The 20,278-nt window shown below is 35.7% G+C and overlaps 1 pseudogene; it reads left to right on the top strand.

The window, feature by feature from the left end:
* Positions 1–14,459, top strand: part of LOC145571384 (uncharacterized) — a 30,241-nt pseudogene extending 15,782 nt beyond the window's left edge.
* The last annotated feature ends 5,819 nt before the right edge of the window (positions 14,460–20,278 follow it).

Raw genomic sequence — 20,278 nt, 5'->3', positions numbered from 1 at the left:
CTTTTTATGCTGTGTTTGGTCCTTGACTCTCTTTATCATTGGAGATATGTAATATTGACTGGGTTTCTGGCAAATTATACAGGGAAGGTATACCATGGAATGAGTCTTTTGGATTTAGCACAAAAAGAATTAGAGACTTCAATGCAAGTTTTGTCTGTTGAAAAGGACTTTCTGACTTGCTCAAGGTGTTCACTTGTGTTGGAAAGTTGCATCAATGAGCAACTTGGTAACTTGTACAGAAAGGGTGTCGATTGTGCTTCAGGAAATCCATATGAATCATCTCTTCTAAGCTTGATCTCACTTGAGAAGGATGATCTTGCTATCTGGCTTGAGGGAGCCAGTTCAGTGAAGTATAAATTTGGGGAGGAATTTGCTATCAGTGCTGAATTTGGAAATAAGATTGATAATGATTGTGCTGTAGCTATTCCAGGCATCAACATTCTATCAAGGCCTGCAAAGACAAAAGCAAAAACAGAAACTAAAAGGTCCAGGAAGACAAAGAAGGAGCTAGAAACCCTGGTTACTGCAAAGTCCTGTGCAGCTGAGCAAAATTCAACCGTAACTTGTTCGAGAAAGCTGTCTTCTCATGGCAGCAAGTCTGGTTTTGTCAGAGGGGTACTACAGAATGCTACTAATAGCTACTCTAATGGCCAATTGGAAGGTGAAGCAACAATTGCTTCTAATAAAATTACTTGCCAGAAATGTCTTTCAAGCGAACTCAAATTATTTGGTTCATTCACTTGTTTTATTCGAATGAAGTGGGAGTTTGTCCGTAGGCAACACGTACTGAGACTACTAATTGGCTTAGGTACTGTTCATTTAATGTTCTTATAACCTTTGAAAATCCACTTCATGAATTCATGAGCTTCTTTTGCATCTCTTAAACCTATTAAATGTACTTGATTGATGCTTTCATATTGTAGTAGTATTAGTATGCGTATTATTATAATTGTAGCAAAGTATCTCAGAGTTTTTCTTTCTTGTAAGAGGTCTCGAGCCTCTCAGCTTGCTGTTTGAATTGTGGATTGAGCTTCATCTATATTTAGATTTATGAAATGAGAACTGTTTAAGTGGCAAGTTAAGGAGGCAGAAGCTGAGAGAATAGAGGATTGAAATGAGGGAGATACATAAAGAAGTTGAAGTAGGCTATGGATGACCTGAATCAAAGGGGTTAAAAAGGAATGAAAGAATTTGGTACCCAAGGTCATAAAGTTTCTATATGGGGGGACTTCTTGTTTCTATTTGGGATGGAGTTTCGATTTTTTTTTTTTTTTTTATTGTTGTATCACCATTCACCAAATATTTTCTACTTGGATATAGATTTGCATTCTCTTGTAATGGATATTCTCCCTTCTGCCTTTTCCTCTGTGTTTTGTTTAGCCTTTGTATGATTATCCAGGTCAGGAGTTTCTTTCATTATCTGGATCTCATGTGACAGGTTGTCAAGAATTGTAAATTTGTGCTTTCTAGCTTTGTAATGATATAATGGAAGTGATTGCAGAAATCAACATAGTTGAATTTATTATTCTTTGTTTTTGGAATTGGTCAACAAAATTGGTTGAAGGGGTAATGGGTAGAGAACATGTAAAATTGTTTTGATCCTCCAAGGGGAAATTGGCTGTCAAAACATGTACTTTGTATGATTGCTTTAGATCCAATGATGTTCAATTGCTAGCAACATGATTAAGCCTGTGGTCAAAAGTTAATTATTGCACACGGGCAGGCATGATTCACTTGAGCCACTGCTTTCACAGTCTTGGAAGAAGATTGTTCAGAGTTCCTTGCATGTTGCTAAATTTTTTACTATCTGACATAAGGTGGTGTAAGTTTGAGTTACGTTGGCTAACTTCAGTGTAGATTTTTTAAATTTCTATAACTGAGTTTCTTGGCAAGTAAATGCCAAGGAGCTTTGGCTGGAACTCATAGATTGCACATCATATACGCTAAATGCATGTCTATATTGCTGGGAGGAAATGATTGTGACTGTTCGAGTTCTAACCTACTTGAGCTTGCTAGTATTGGCAAGGAAATTTCTGGGGATAATTTGGCTGTTGAACGAGCAGAAGTATTGTATGATCTTTGCTGGTTTTCCTGGAAAGCTTTGTATTCTGAGGGCAATGGGTATGGATTCTGCTCATTATGTGATTTACACATGCATGAACATTACATATGCATCTAAAAACTGACTTTAATCATGGTATCTTCCAGCACTTATATCCATTCTTGTACTTTCATTTATAATTTATTTAAATGTTAATATCTTTTCATTTGTGAGTGAAAGGTGTTAAATTTTGTGCTAGTTGGAAATTCAAAGAGAATACTTTCAACGCGTTTTAGGACACTATTCTTGTGATTACATCTATTTTATGTTTAAAATTATGTTTATTACTTAAACAAATAAGCAAAGCTTTGTCATAAAAACTTCAGAGCACAACAGGATACCCACAAATTACTTATGTCTAAATCTCACACGGTTTATCTTAGGTTTCAAGTTGAGGAATTGTGCTTTATTTTTCTGTGAAATGATACCTGAAAATTTTGGATGAGTAGCAGATGTAGCAATGGCTATCATCGGTTTTCATTGGTCACATTCATATCTACCCTTCTTGGCAATTAGACTTAACATTTGATCTCTGTTGCAGAGTGCCTGAAGTTTTGGGAGTCAGGTCTTCGATTTGGCTGACCTGGTAACTGGGCACTTTCATAATGGTGACCTTCGACCAATCCCCATTTCTATAATGTAGGCTGGCCTTTTCTTGTAATTCCAATAAGAACTGCATTTCTGACTTGGTGAGGTTTTGGATAATCTTTTGGGAGTAGTGCTATAACTAATCCTTAACTAGGTAAACCTGTTTTTATTTTGTTTTTTTTTTTTTTTTTTTGAAACTGGAACCCTGGAAAGGAAGTGGACAGCTTATTTGGGTATGGGAAATCAGATAATAAAGATTTGGCAAGTTTGTGGAACTTTCTAAGGATGGACGTTGGGCTATATGATGCAATTTTCTGCCAGTATAAGCAATTGCTTCTTTTGTTAGAATCAAGCTCTTGTTTGGAAGGTAAACTTTTAGCTGACGATAGGTGGTGCCGGTCTTGCAAGGATGACCTGCAGTTCTAAACTTTTACCTCTTGCTTCTACTTTGATGATATTGCGTTATTGGAGTAAATCTGCTAACATAAACTAATAATAAAGTGTTTATTCTCATTCATTCTATTGCAGTATAGCTGAGGCTTTGAGACATATTGTACTACCCTAGTTAAAGTAACATTTTTTTGGGTTGTGCACAAGCTGAAGTCTTTAGTTTTTCCTACTGAAAGGAAATCCTATGCTACGTCGCACAAATAGCTCAACCCTTCTCGTCTTTGATGATTGATATAGAAAATCATTAATTTATGTTGTTAAATGCAAAGAGAAGTAGTTTGATTTATTTTAGTTTAAGGACACACTAGAGGAGGCACGGAAAAAACTATGGTGGAGGAAGAGGTTTGGATGTCTAATCCAAGCTTAACATGGAAGTGCAAAATTCGTGATTAAAACTATTTTCTCTAGCTTATGAGTCAGTTATAGCTTAACTTAAAGTTAAACACACAATTTTTAAGACAAACCAGGTAAGGTCCTTTTAAGGTTGTTTAATAACTGAAAGAGTTTGATAACCCTTTTTCTGAGCTTTCTCTTATACATATTTATCAATTAACTCCTTATTTCTATTTTCTTCGCTAAATGTGTTCTGGATCCTGGTTTATCTATAGCTATGTACAAAAGGAAATTGATATGGGTATAATTTTTCCAATTGTCTAGGTCCTCTAGGAGGTGGGTTTGAGCTAGTGGTGCTCTTAAATTATTTATTTCTCATTTTGAGTTAGTCTCAGGATCTATGGTATCAATCTGGCCTTGCCTGCCATCTTTTGCTATTTTTAAGACATGCAAAGCTGTAGCACGATATGCATAGCTGTGTCAAATTTAGGGTTAGAAATTTTTAGGGTAATGGTCATGTCATCGGCTACTAAAGTAGGCTTTTGCAAAGTTTGCACATTAAGGATTTTACTTTTGTTCATGTTTCTTATTATTTACGCACAAGTATCTGCATTTTTTTAATATTCTATGTAACCAACTGCAGTCCTTTGTAATACATTCTTCTTTCTTATTCCAGGAGCAGTTGCAGTGAGTTGTGCTGCATCCAAATGCCCCATGTAGTCTCCTTCCTAATGCTGTCTTTTGTTCTCAGTCGTGAGGTTCCTGTGCTATTTCAGAAGGTTTGTTTCCAAACCATCCTGTTTGAACGTACTTCATTTGTGATCATTTTGTTGACTCAAGAGTTGTGGTGACTGAAATGTGTTGGATTATGTTAGTTGACTTAACATTAAAGTTATAATGAGTATATGGTTAATAGTTATGGATGAATATAATTAATGACTAGGAGATAAAGCAAGTTCAATTCATAATTTTTTTTGTGGTTTTTTGCGGTATCATATGTTTTTAATAGTCTGAGAAGGTTCAGTTGTCCCAGATGAATTGTGAGATTTGTGTTTATCAACATCAATTTTGTGACAAGAACAAAATTCTTGCTGACAACTTTGGATAAGAAATTACTATAATTTTGTATTTAAAGGTCCTTTTGCATTTGTTTGTATTTTATTTTGTATCTATGAGAAGTTTTGAATTGCTTTCAAAGTTTTCTTTATATGTTCTTGTCGGACAATTGTTGCCTCAATTGTCTAGAACTTGATATTCATAGAAAAAGTTGTAATAACAATAGGAAAGAGGACATTTTTTTTTTGTTGTATGCTCATATTTAGGTTTGAGATCCTATGTTTAACAAGACCTATCAGTTGTGTATACTTTCTCTGGTTCTTATTTGGTTCAACCGTTTGACTTTCACGTTTGCCAATGCAAAACTTATAGCATTAATATTTTCAAGTTCAGATTAGTAAAAATTGAAAAAAGTTGATTTTATTGAAATATATATTGAGACAAATCTAACAAGACCTCACATGACTATATTATTCCTTACTTTTTATACTCCCTCCGTTTTTTTTTTTAAATGCAACACTTTGACCGGCATAGAGTTTTATGCGGTTAAGTTGAATTTGTTAAAAAATTGTGTGCGGGGTTTGTTGGGGAATTAAAAAATGATAAAAAAGTGATAATGGGTGAATAGTTTATGGAAAAGTAAGGGATGTGAGCGAAAGGAAATATTAAAAAAGTGTGAGTGGGGTAAAAGTGGGGACCATGTGAGGAGAGAGATATAATAAAATAGTGTTGAGTATTTCCATTGATGGAAGTGTTGCATTTAGAAAAAAACGTCCGATTATAGGAAGTGGTGCATTTAAAAAAAAAACGGAGGGAGTACTAAAAATGATTAAAGTGATGTACATGAATAGTGCAAAAGTCAAACGGTTGCAACTAATAAGAAACGGAAGAAGTATATATTTTGTAACATGAAAAGCATTTGCAAAAGTCTTTTGAAATCAAGAACATGTTTCATGGATGCCATTTGTCTGCTTTCGTAACCTAATTATAAGAACAATATGTTTAAATATTTTGGGTTTTGACATTTTTGGCTCTTGTGCCTATTAGAGTGATATATGTACGAAGTCATTAGATATAACGTATGTCTTGTGTTACGTAGAAGATGTTGTGTTTGAACCTCTTTTTAATTTAAAATAGGAATGATGTAGCTATTTCCATTTAATTGGTTTCCTTCTTTTTGTTTAGCGTACTTGGAATTGGCAAAGTCTTCAAGATCCAAAATTGACTAAGAATATTGTAATATATCTGATGTTTTGTTCTTGATTGTGATTACACTTTGTATTTTACTACCTTTTCCTTACCAAAACCTGATTAATCCATACCAACTAGCGTTCTCTATCTATTTTTTCCGTCTGATGGGGCCTGCTTTCTTTTAATTCCCCAAAATTTTTACTTTAGCCTTTTATAAAGCATCCTTAACAAAGTCAAATATCCAATCCAAAGCTCAATCCATTTCCACAATTAAGAAATTTCTTCAAAATGTTAGGGTTTTGAGAAATCTTTTTTTGAGTCATTTTGGAGAGCTTTTGCACTCATCCAAGGAAGTAGTCTAAGGTAAGAAATTTCCGACTGGAATTCTAGAGTTTATACGAGATAGGGTCTTTTGATTTTAAGTAATTTATTCAAAACTAACCTAAGATTGGTCCATTGCCAAATGCTTGATGGACAAGGCAAAGTTCACTGTAATGTAGGAAAAGGTTCAGTGAAAGAGAGAGATATATATAAGGAAAAAAAGTGAGACTTTCACTATAACTTGTAAGGAGAGAAAGTGACAATTGTGGGTCTGAATTTTATGAAAGAAGAAAAAGAAGTTAAGAAGACAAGAAAACATTGCTCCCTTTGTCCCCAAATGTTGCTCCATTTTCCTATTTTGGTTTCCCTAAAAAGTTTGCTCCATTTCCTAAAATGGCCATGTGGTCCATTTATTTCTCTCTTTTTGATCATGTAATCTCACTTTTTTTTTTTTTTTTTTTTTTTTTTTTTTTTTTTTTTTTTTTTTCATCAACTCCATACAACCTAATATTAAGAAGAAAATCGTAGCCAATATAACTATTACCGTGAGACACCCGCGATGGTTTATATGAAGGGGGCTTAATATTTCCAAGGTATATTTTAACACTTCTAAACTGTATAGGTTTTACTGAAAATAACTTTAGTGAGAGTACTTTCTAGAAGAAATCAAACAATTATTATTTTAACCACATTAATATTGTAAGTTTTGACATATCAGTGGTCACAAATTTTAAACTCTAGTTTTTATATATTTTAAACTTAAGAATGAAATTGACTAGATATTAGATTAAGTGGGGGATGTAATGGAAATGAAATATGAAGAAAACATATGATTTTGTAATATGATTTTCTTTTCAAATAAGGAATGAAGGGGTTGTTATTCTTTGGGGGATATGTTGGCTTGGTCATGGGCGACAATGACCACATGATGCACAAATAAGGAAAGTCGAATAAGGAAAGTGGAGGTGGGAATATGGGGGGATGTTAGAAGAAGTGAAGGGAGACTAAAGATGACTTGGATGGGAGGTAGTTTAAAATGATTGAAGAATTGGGTTTGTGGGAAGCATATAGCTCGAGGTAGAAATGAATTGGGGTGATCTTTATGGAGAACCACTTAGAGATAAACTTTTGGTTCATGTAGCCAATCCTGTCTTTTGGGATTAAGGCTTTGATAGTGTTGTTGTGGGTCTGATTGATATTTGTACTCCCTTAGTCTTGGTAATATAATCCACTTTTGACATTTTATGAACTTAAGATAAAATCTTCTGAACTTGTCTCCACTTTTGAATTTTGTTGTTTTGAATCCATCATGTGACAAATTAGTTGCTTTTTGGTGGAAAAAGGGTAATATGGGAATTGTATAGAATAACGAAATCATTTTAAACTACTGTATCTGAATAAAGAATGGTGGACATTTGTTTTGCGGGACGAATGAGTAATTGTTTAGATTGCGAACAAAAGTCAAAGAATACATGTGAATATGTGATGATGCTGACTTTGTAGTGGGATACACGTGATGGATTGTAGTGGCTGTACGGGAGGCTTGTCGTAGCCTGAATTGTTGTGGAGCTGCTGCAGTGATTTGGACATGAAGATTCCAAATTTCAAGTAGAATTCTTTTGTTTTTGCATCTTCCATTTTTCAAGAGACTAGGCAAAATAGGAGAGCTGAAGTCTGGGAGCCTTATCCTTTTTTAAAACTAAAATAACATGTCTAGTGTCCTCAGTGGAGATTAGCTAGTATCAGGAAGTTTAAGTTAGCATGGAGTGTTATTTAATTTTCTTTATTTTTCTTCTAGTATATAAGTGTTATGTATCTGTAGCTCCTGTTTGAACTTTTCAAATTTTGAATATGCTCTTATCAAAATTTTTAGAAAGTTAAGTTCAAGATCTGTTTCTTTTTTTTTTTATTATTTTTTTTTCATTATTTTTTTTCATTATTTTTTTTAATATATATATATATATATATATATATATATATATATATATATATATATATATATATATATATATACTCCTTCCGTGTTTTTTTAAGTATTACACTTTGACCGGCACATATTTTTAGGCAATTTAATTGACTTTAATAAAATAAGAGGTAAGTGAGGTAGTTGGAGTATTAAAAAATTGTAAAAGAAAGATAGTGGGGTTAATAGTTTATTGAAAAGTAATGAATGTGAGAGGAAATATATAATAAAAAAGTAGTAGTGGGTTTGGGTGGGGACCATGAGAGGAGAGAGATATAATATTTTAATGTAGCTTTTTGCCAAAAAAGGAAGTGTAACACTTAAAAAAACACGGCCGGAAATGGAAAGTGTAACACTTAAAAAAACACGGAGGGAGTATATATTTTTATTTCTAATTTTTTTTTTTTATTTTATAATTTTTATAATATTTTTGTGGATATCTATTGGCTTTGTTTCTAGTGGCTTTAGTGTAAAAGGCATCAAACAAGACAACGCGTTGGCCTATTACATGTTTTTTGTTAGGAGCGAGTGGTGGTCATATTACTCGTATACTCATATCTACCCTAGTTTCGTTGTGTTGAATCTGGTGGCGCTAACAGGGGCTTTAAGACATTGATCCATATTTCAATATTTTTTTAATACAAATAGTGAATAACCAAAAATGATTACTCCCCAGTTATTTATGCTGCAGCTTGATGTCATGTGAATATTTTGATGCATACTAGGCCTTAAACTTCACTGCAATGCAAACTGTGTCGTAACTCGGAAGTTGTCGTCATGGCATCAAAATCCCATGCGAGATACCTCTGATCTTATGTATTAGCTAATGGCAATCATCTCCATTTGTCACCCTTGCATCCTTCCCACTGGTGTTGACTCATGAAAGATAGTGTGGAGGGGGTGTATAGAGGATGTTGGTAGAGTTGTAAGAGTATAATATTAGGGGATGTTTTTAAGTCTTATTATAAGAATCATGATTGGAGCATGATCTTGGCTTTCTAGTCTGATCTTTGCAAGCTGGTAAAGGGGCTTTTCTTCTTTCAAGTGGATATAAACATGTACAGTTTTAAAATCTATTTGCATACTGGTATTGAAATTTTGTTAGTGTAATTGGGTGTAAAAATTACTATGACAGGTGTCTAGGCTGCTTGCTTTGATTCATGTGGTTTCTGCTTCAAGAAAGAATTTGCCTTCTCTTTCTCCTTGCAAAGGGCTTTCTGAAAATTATTGGGCTGCTTATTTTCATCAAGCCTCAGTTGGCGTCCATCACAATTTACAGCTCCTTTCAGCTATTTCAGTGAAGCATAGATCTCAGATGGTATCAAAAAATAAGGTATGCTTGTTTGTTTTTTTTCTAAAAGAAATATTATTCTTGGTGTTACTAATCAATTATATTACAGGTGTTCAAATGTTAAAAACTTAAAACCTACTGTCAACTAACAATTTGTAATGATGCTTCAGTGGTGCATTTTTAGTTTTACTCACTTTTCCATTGTTATGGTTAGCCATGCAGCATATAGAATTGAACCCTTGGTACCAGAGTTCTATTCCACATGAAGTAGCAAGTGTTTAATTGACAATTCAGTTCTTTCCTTTGGAAGACCTAACTTGAAACATTATTGTGTCTTCTACAAACAATTCTCTTTTGCAAACAGAAGCTTGGATAGAATCATATGTCATTGGTTTAAACATGTGATACAATGGTTTGGTTTGCTTAAAAATATCACTTTTTGGATATGGAAATCTAGTTCCCCTTGGTTTTGATCTTTTTTTCACTTGTTTTTGGTGGTTGGGGTAGAGTCATATCAGAAGCAAATGGATAATTTTGTGTTAGGTATTCTCAGTATCAATAAACTACACAGTTGTAGAAGGCTTTTCTTTCTGCACGTGCTACATATTTGGCAGTTGGGCATTGCACGTAAGTAGTATATGTTACACAAACTTCTAGGAGGTATATGTATCTTATATTTTGTGCTTTCTTACATTTGGATAATTGCATTACATTTTCCAGCTGGCTTATGCTTTGCAAATTGTCATTCTAGCTGGATGTATTGTGTTTTAGTAAATTGTTATCTGATCGTTACTAATGCAGGGTTATGAAGCTGCAGTTGAGACTAGCATGATAGAAGATATGTGCACGTTGCTTAGGTGCTGGTCACTAATTTATGGATGATTGATTTCAGTTCTTTTTAGACCTTCCAAACTAATGATATGTTGTGGCAATGTCTAATGTCAGGATGGTCCCTAAGTCAACTGAGGAGATAGAATCATATGTGGCAAAGTTTTTCGAAAATCTTCCCAGTGCTACAATTGTATGTATGAGTTTACTTGGGGCTTCTTATGCTGGCCTTCTTGAGGACCTGATGTGCTATCCCTCGGGTGTTCACGGTTGGATACTATTGTCCCATTTGAGTGCTGATAGTCAGCCTGCTGTGTTGCTTTTGTCCCTGAGTAAAGTTCTTCAAGGTAACATCTTCCTTAAGAATTATACTTCCTCCGTTTCTTTTTAGTTGACACGTTTCTTTAATCACATTTTCCAATGCACAAATCCAAACGTTAATATCTTTGGTTACCGATAAGCAAAAATTATAAAAAGTTGATATTTAGAAAATATATACCGTGACGAATCTTACAAGACCCCACATGACTATATTTTATATTAACGTATAAATCACAAAATACGGTCAAAGGATAGTGTGTGAATAGTGCTAAAGTCAAAACGTGTCAACTAAAAAAAAAACGGAGGTAGTATATAATTCAAGTTTATATAGGAATATTAACTATTAAACTATGGGTAATGATTACATATAACTTGATATAAGCATTTAATATATTTCCAAAGATGGTAAAAATTTGGAAATGCATGCCAAAATTATGCGTCGATCGGTGTAATAAATGATTGGCTTAATTAAATATTACCATTTTTGCTCCTTATATGTAGCATTGTGGCCCTTAGGGCTTCGTATATCATTTTAGGTGCAATTTACAGATTTTTGTTTTGTTTGTGTTTTTTTTCTTTTCTCCAATGAATCAGATGAAGAAACTGGTTCTAGCTGCTCAACTTTTGGTGAGAAGATTGTACAGGAGTGGTGCTCACCCTGGGGCTGTAACAGTCTGGTTGATGATGTAGCTCCATTATTTAAATCGTTATTGCGAGGAAATTATTTATCTTGCTCAAGCTTTCCTGAAGAACACACTGAAAGGAGCCGCAAATTATGGTGGACTTGTAGAGACAATCTTGATAAGCGCCTGCAAAAACTGCTGCGGTGTGTTCTTATTAACTTCTTTTATTGGAAGCATCATCAACCCCGCTAAAGCTTATTTTTAGTTTATTTGGTAAATAGCAGTCCACTCATTACTTCTGTCCTGGGTATTAATTTTTCAGGGAGATAGAAGAAACATGGTTTGGTCAATGGAAATTTATGCTTCTTGGCCGATGGTTGGATGGTGATTCACTGAATTGTGCCGTGAAGGAGTTCATGCATGAAAGAGAAAAAGATGAATGCAAATGGGATTCAAACGAAAGTATTTTAAAGGTAGTTATGGGAGGCATAAAGTCTGTAAATATGGAGAAGGCAAGAATCCCAAAGCTGTTCCTTGAGAAAGGTTGCTACATTGGTAGTGTCATAGATTGTGATCGAGGAAGATCTAGTTCACTGGATAAGGCATATGATGCAGTTGATTATCTATCGGATTCACTCATTGCTGCAGTTAACAAGGTTGAGCTAGAATACTGCACACGTAGGGAGCCTGTTGTTTTTGTGCTAGACAGCGATGTTCAGGTTGGTCTTTAGTTTATTCTTTCTATAATACTGCTTAACCTTTTGTAGCACACTATGTAATTTTGGACAAGATAGTTATGCTTTCTAATTGGCTTTTTTTTTTTTTTTTTTTTTTGTCCTTGTGAGAATTATGCATACGTTATAGATATGCAGTATTCTCTTACCCCATATCATAATTAGGATGGTGTCCAGTGTCCTCACATCCTATAATCTTTTAAAATGTCATATTGAACACTTGGATTCGCTCCCATATTCGATTTATGTGTCCTGCAATCCTGCCCTCCTTCACCCTTCATCTCTTTCAGTATTCCTCTATTTTGGGACTAGTGTGTCAAAGTTGCTCCTTCACCAATATGAAGAATAACAAGAAAAGGAAAAGGCAGGAAATGAGAGAAGCATCCTAGATATGATTTTTCTGATATACTTGTGCTACGATGAGAATCAATTTTAGGCAAATGTAAAATGAGACATATTGACCACACGAAAAGTAATAAAGGTGCCAATCTTGAGACTGCAATATTGGCAACATATATTGATTTGAATGATCCTAACTGAAGACTGCATTCTTAAAAATAATTCTCTCTTTGTTCTAGGCTCTTGATGAGACAGGAGGCTTGTAGAATCTGCCTCACCTTTTCTCCTTTCCTTCTAAGTTGACCTGAAAAGATTTGACGTTCACTTCCAACTTTCCAAGCTCCAACAATGGTTTATCAAAGCTCTCAAACGATTACTATCCTTCATATTACTCATATAATTAGATACAGGTGTGAAAGCAAAAGTATGACGAGGGATGATATTCCTTAGTTCAGTCGGTTTGTTGTGTTGCAGCAGTCTGTTACTGCTCTAAACCATTTACTGATAAATTAATGACTATTTTACTTGTCTCATTATGTCACTCCTCCGGGCTCCAACCCGATGGACATCATATGATCTTGTTTGTGTTTCCCCTTTGTAAACCTATGAATCTGTAATGATTGGCCTTTTATCTGTAGTTATCGTAGCTAGGTTTATGTGTGGCTGTGGAACTTTGGTCAAATTGTAACCCCGGAAATTTTGATGTCATAGACAATGGTGAACTGTTTAGTTAGGTATCAGCATCATTGTAGGTTGGACTTGAGGCACAGCTTCAAATATCCCTATCTCTACCTTTGTCCTGCTATATGGTCTGGTGATGAAATTAAGTTGTTGACTGACTGATGAACTCTTAGTGATCATCCGACTCTATCCTGAAATGGCTTCATATTTTTCCCTTTATGTGGCATCAAATTGCACTTCCTTTGGGTATACTTAAAGGTGATGAATCTCACAACTGTTGTTACCCTTCTTATTTTCCTAGCCAAGTTTAATGTAGAATAACTAATTGCAGATGTTGCCTTTGGAAAATATGCCTATCATGAGAGAGCAAGAAGTGTACCGCATGCCTTCTGTTACCAGCATCTTCATGGCTTTGCAAAGGCGGTCTGTCCAAGAGGAAGCTGCCGGGATTGCTACTAAATTCCCATTGATAGATCCGTTGGATGCGTTTTATTTATTGAATCCTAGTGGTGACCTAAGTCGCACGCAAACTGAATTTGAAGAGTTCTTTAAACATCAGAACATGCAGGTAAGGTCTTGTTGCTTCTACAGTGGCTAAATGATGATAAAAGACTGTAAGGCAGTGCAAAAATGATTTGACACCAAAAGTTCAAATATAAGTTGAAATTGTATTTGTGCTCCATTATCATCATGTGCACAATGACATAGGAAACCTTTATTATGCACTGTTTATATTGTCCATTAGATGAGCATTTGATTTTTTTTTTGCAATGTTTTCTTTCTCTTTCTATATTATTATTATTATAATTATTCTTTTGATATATTTCCTTTTCAGGGAATGGCTGGAATAGTTCCATCAACAGAAGATTTGGGTTCAGCTTTAGAAAACCGCGATCTCTTTCTATATTTTGGCCATGGAAGTGGTGTGTCCCTTGTGTTTACATTATCATGCTGCAATAATATGTTTAATTTTAGTTACTATTTTGACTATTCCCTTCAAATGGACTCACTATTCTGCTCTTTTTGATTACGCAGGGGCGCAATATATTCCCAGAGAAAAAATTCAAAAACTGGAGAGTTGTGCTGCTATGCTTCTTATGGGATGTAGCAGCGGATCTTTGAACCTAAATGGATGTTATGCTCCAGTTGGTACTTCTCTCTCCTATTTGTTAGCTGACGCTCCTATTGTGGTTGCCAACCTATGGGAAGTGACAGACTTGGACATTGACCGTTTTGCCAAAGCTATGCTTAAATCTTTTCTGGAAGAACGATCAATGTCTTCCACAGGCTGCATCCAATGCAGTTTATTAGCCGAAGAAATTAAGTCCATGACTGTGAAAGAAAGGAAAAGAAACACTAAGAAAGGCTGAGGAAAGAAGAAAATAGTTGATCCAATGCCAGATGTAGGTGCATATTGTTTCAAACACAAGTTAAGGGCTGGATATTTTGCCAGCCAAGCCCGAAAAGCATGTAAACTTCCATTCTTGATTGGGGCTGCACCTGTTTGTTATGGTGTCCCTACAGGTATAACCAAAAAACGAGATATTTAGTCCTTTAACAACTTTTTGCACCCCTAACAAAGTGTGGCGTGTAAATTGTTGTATAACTCTTGATCAGGTGTAAAACACTAAACACTAGAAAGTAGAAACCTTAAATTATTATTATTATTATTATTATTATTATTATTATTATTATTATTATTATTTCGGAGCCTCCCATAGTTAAACCTGAGTAAGGGAATCCCCATACTATTAATTTAACATTTTTATGTCTTTCAAAAAAAAAAAAAAAAAAATTAACACTTTATGTATACAAGTTTTTTTTTTTTTTTTTTTTTTTCAGAGAGGAATATATACAAGTACTTTATATAGATATGCAGTAATACAGTTATACTGCTTATATTTTTGCTTGGACCACAAGTTCAACTTTTAATTCCCTTATATCTTGCATTATTTCTCTTTGATTTGGGTCATTTTGGTAGCACCCCATCAAACTCAATTTTTTTATAAATTAGATATATGGGCCAGCCCACTGCCTAACAATCCAGCAGCGCTAGAAGTTTAAGCCCATAACATAAGAAATTAATAATGGAGTTAGACAATTGTCAAACGCCAGATATTGAAGGGAGTTAAACAAGCAGTTGAGAAAGTTAAATAAACCGTTCAAGAAGAGATTAAAAGGATTATCAAGTACAAGAGGCGCGTTGGAAGTAAAAAGTCGAGCACAGAGTTTGAAATCAAAAGTTACAAAAAGCGGGAAAGGAAGTTAACCGAATGATTGAAGATCAAGGAACCGCCCACGATCTCTATAACATAGCAACTGGAGCAATTGAAGATCATGAAGAGCAACAACAAACACATTGTTAGATTTCGGGAAAACTTCTCAATTTGGAGTGTGTATCATTGATCAATATATAAAGTATACAATCCTAGTTCTAATCACATTAGGAAAGCTAGTACGATAAGGATACAAAATATACACCAAATCTATCCTAATCACGACAAATATTATCATAAATATAATATCTATCAATACCAAATATACACCAAATCTATCCTAATCTGCGACATATATTATCATAAATATAATATCTATCAATACAAAATATACACCAAATCTATCCTAATCTGCAACAAATATTATCATAAATATAATATCTATCACACCCCCGCAGTCGTAGCGGGAGGAGGTCGTACGCTAAGACTGGACCTAAAACCCAGAAATAATTCTCGTGGTAGGCCTTTGGTGAAAATGTCCACAAACTGATATCTAAAAGGAACATGTTGAACCCGAACTTGCCCCAAAGCAACCTTTTCTCGAACAAAGTGAATATCCATCTCCACATGTTTGGTGCGCTGGTGTTGTACCGGGTTGCCAGAAAGATAGATAGCACTGACATTATCACAATAAACAATAGTAGTCTGTCGTAGAGGGCAATGTAGCTCAAGTAAGAGATTACAAAGCCAACACGCCTCAAAGACAACATTTGTGACGCCTCGTTATTCTGCTTCTGCACTTGACTTAGACAAAGAATGTTGACACTTAGATGACCAAGAAACAAGGTTGTTCCCAAGGAAACAACAATAGCCCAAAGTGGAACGTCGGGTATCGGGACAACCTCCCCATTCAGCGTCAGTGTAAGTAATCAGTCGATGAGAAACAGTCGGATATAGATGTAAGCCGTGAGCAATGGTACCCTGAACATAACGCCGAATGCGTTTCAAAGCCTCATAATGAGGTTCCCGAGGATCATGCATAAATAGACACACCTGTTGTACCACATAGGCAATATCTGGCCGGTTGAAAGTGAGATACTGAAGAGCACCTGTTAAACTGCGATACAAAGTAGGATCCCGAAAAGGTGGTCCTGCATCTGCACTAAGTTTGGACTTAGTGTCAATTGGAGTAGCTGCAGGCTTACAAGAGCCCATACCTGCACACTCTAAGATCTCCTGTGCATACTTTTCCTGTGAAAGTAGCAAATAAGAGGGAGTACGGGTCACCGCAATCCCTAAAAAATAACTTAATGAACCCAAGTCAGTCATGGGGAACTCAGTTTGCAACTGAGATATAATCCCTGCACGCAACCTGTCAAATGAGGTAGCTAAAATAATATCATCAACATATAAGAGCAAATATGCCATATCATCACCCTGCCGGAAAGTAAAAAGAGAGTTGTCACACTTGGCAATGACAAAACCCAATTTGATGAGAAAATTCGCAAAACGTTGGTACCAAGCTCTGGGTGCTTGTTTCAGACCATAGAGAGCCTTGCGGAGCCGGAAAACATGAGTGGGAGCCCTCCGATCAACAAAACCCGGAGGTTGATGCATTTAAACAGTTTCCTGCAAATCACCATGTAAAAAGGCATTTTTGATATCTAATTGATGTATCGACCACTTTTTAGCCATAGCTAAACTAAGAACAGTGCGAATAGTGGCCGGTTTAACTACCGGACTGAATGTCTCATCACAATCCACACCAACTTCCTGCGACCTGCCATCACATACAAGACGAGCTTTGTGCCTTTCAAGGTCACCATTAAAATTGTATTTGTGTTTAAAGAGCCACATACAATTAACAATATTCACCCCCGTAGGCCTAGCCACCAACTCCCATGTTCCTGTTTTAATTAAAGCACTGAACTCATCATTCATCGTCACATTCCAATTTTGGTCATTTAAGGCTTGTTTATAAGACTTAGAAGAGGTGATTTTTGATGAAGGAGACCCAAGGTATTGACAGACAAGTTCAAAGAATATTTTGGGTTAGGCTTGAAGATACCCCGTTGACTACGAGTAATGGGTGGGGAAGGGGGTGGAGGTCGAGTTGGTTATATGGGTTGCAAGCCACGCAAAGGGAGGGGAGTATAGGTTGGAGTAGTGGACTGTGCATTAGAGGAAGGCCCAGAGGAAGAAGGGGAGGAGTGCGGGCCTGATGAAGGGGATAGAGGCCCAGCAACCCTACAAGGCGAAATGAGCAGAGTGGGTTGCGGGTGGGCCGTGGGTGTGGAGCCCATATCGCAGCCTTGCTGCGAACTCCCCTGATTCACGTGAAAATGAGGGGGAGTAGTGGGTGTAATGGGCTGATTTAGGATGGTTGGGCCCATATGCACTTGAGGTTGGGTTTGCACTCCATGGTTTGGGCTATTTGGCATGTGATGTTGCCAAAGTGGGGAGAGTAATGGGCTAGGATCATTATTATCAAGAAAGTTGTAATCAGTAGTTCGAAAAGTAGCAAGATTATGAAAAGGAAAGGTTGACTAATCGAACGTTACATGTCGAGAAATAATTATCTTATTTGTGGAAAGATCAAGACACTTGTAACCCCTATGGTTTGCGGGATATCCCAAAAAGACACATGGGGTGGATCTTGGAGCTAACTTGTGAGGGGCCGTAGCCGAAAGATTAGGAAAACATAGACAACCAAATACCCGAATATGATCATAAGAGGGTGTTACCCGAAACAAAGCTTAAGCGGGAGTACTATCAGAAAGAGATTTTGTGGGTAAGATATTGAGAAGGTAGGTTGCTGTTTCAAGGGAATGAACCCAATAGGAAGGAGGGAGTGAGGCATGAATGAGAAGAGTGCGAGAAACATTGTTTAAAGTACGAATCATACGTTCGGCCTTTCCATTTTGAGATGAGGCGTGTGGACAAAAAAATCGAAAGACTAAACCATTTTTGGCACAAAACAATTTGAACGGATCATTGTCAAACTCTTTACCATGATCACTTTGAAAAGATTTTATAGGTCGTTCGAATTGAGTGGCAACATATTGTCTAAAATTCAAAAAAAAATTGGAAAGCTTGGGATTTGAATTTAAGTGGGATAGTCCATACGAAGTGAGTGAAATCATCCAATAACACCAAATAATATTTATGACCATTAGTACTACGAATAGGAGATGTCCATAAATCGGCATGAATTATTTCAAAAGCTGTAGAAGTAGTACTATTTGAATCATAAAAAGGTAAACGAACATGTTTTCCTAATTGACGTGAAACACAAAAAATAGAGTTATGCTCCTTATTACAAGTGATTAAATTTCTAGACCTAAGAAAGCTTAAAGCTGAGTCTCCTGAATGTCCTAGACGATCATGCCAAGAGGGTGAGGCAGCTGCAGTGAGTGTAGTGGCAAGACATATAGATGGATTGGTAGTGGTTGTGACTGGATAAAGATCCTCCGAACTATTACACCTCGTTAGTACTTTCCCCGTACGAAGATCCTTCACAGAAAAACCATAAGGGTCAAACTCAATAGATACAGAATTATCGGAAGTGAATTTTCTAACAGAGATGACATTTTTAACGATTTGAGGTGCTAATAAAACATCACGAAGTGCAAGAGGGGGTTTGGGGTGAGGTAAGGTAGTATGACCATAACCTGTAACCGGAATGCGATGACCATTACCAACTAAAATATGGTTGTTTGTGCTCAAATTAAAAAGAAGCATGAGAGTACCTGGATTGTTGGTCATATGAGATGTCGCACCGAAATCCACATACCAAGAGTTGTCTTGCGGAAGGCTCATGGTGCCAAAAGAGTTACCCAACTTTGTAGCAGTCATTGGCGGCCCGTACTGTGCAGGTGGATAACCCGAATAAAAGGAACTTGGGTATTGTTGCTGGACCATGTAGGCTGCTCTAGGAGGTTGGCCAATGGGCCGTGACTGCTTGTAACACCCCCAAATTACTCTTCAATAATAATTATTACAAAACATGATTTAGAGAGTAAATTAGGGATATTACCGCCACGTGACGTAAGGCTTAACAGAGACTTGCAGCGGAAGAAAAATACTTATCCTTTATTAATAATAATGGTAATAGTTTTGATACACTTTTGTAGTAACTAAAACACTTATACTATGTCTACTACATTTAACTAGGTGATCACCGCCCATCGTCCCCAATGCAGCACTTAATTCACGTCTTTTGATCGCCATCACCTATCTACTTATCATTAATGATAAGTAGGGCCAAGCCAAAACAAAGGAGAAATACGTATTAGCCAAAATGCTAAGTACATACAAATGCTAGACATGTAAAATTAATTTAGTTAATTAAACATGCTTTCGAAAGTTTCGACTTTAATCAATCACAATTGATTCAAACCACTCGTGAATAGAAATTCTCATATTAAAACATATCAATTTCCGAAATCAATATATTTCCAAAAATAGTTTTGGATAAAGCATGGATTCAATCCTCATTTCACAAATCATTTTTCTACCTAAGTGTGCACACCCCCCAAGCTAGTAACTCCTTACATAGTGCTATCAAGGGGAAAAACTAGGTCATACATAGCCCATAATCTTCAATTTTATCTCCGCACAGTGGGAGTCATAAAAATCCAATATATATCTTTGATAAATCAACCTTTCAATTCCCATATATGGGATTTCAACAACATTTGTTCTTTAAAATGAATTTTGAATTCAAGTATGTGTATAAACAACTTTTTAGAACATTGTAATTATTTCCAAATATCAAACAATAAAACATTCCACAATATTTATTTCATAAACATTCATAAATCTTTGTTCAACATTCAAACATAGTTCATCATTCAAACACAAAACACATTTGTATAAAGTCGCATATTTAAAGATCTAGCCACGAGTACGTACCTTGATCTTTTGCAACAAACACAAAGTTCTTTAATTTCGAACTTGAAATTCCCCCTACAAGGAACCAATAATCCTAATTAAAAACCCTTCAACCCATGAACACCAAGCCATTAAATAACGACCCTAGACTAGTTGTGCATGAACAATTATCTTGACTCTTTACAACTATTCCACTTAGATTTACTACCATGAACTATCTCCTAAATAAACATTATATGGAGTATTTTAAATAAAACAAATATAAAACCTTATAAAAATCATGAATTAGAAATATATATTAGTTTTAGAAGACTAACCGCAAAACAATCTAAAGTAACGAAGCTCACGA

This window comes from Chenopodium album, chromosome 12 (genome assembly GCF_948465745.1).
Source record: "Chenopodium album chromosome 12, dcCheAlbu1.1, whole genome shotgun sequence".
Taxonomy (NCBI): Eukaryota; Viridiplantae; Streptophyta; class Magnoliopsida; order Caryophyllales; family Amaranthaceae; genus Chenopodium; species Chenopodium album.
Note: the sequence above shows the minus strand (reverse complement) of the source record. Positions and strands in the feature narration are given on the sequence as shown.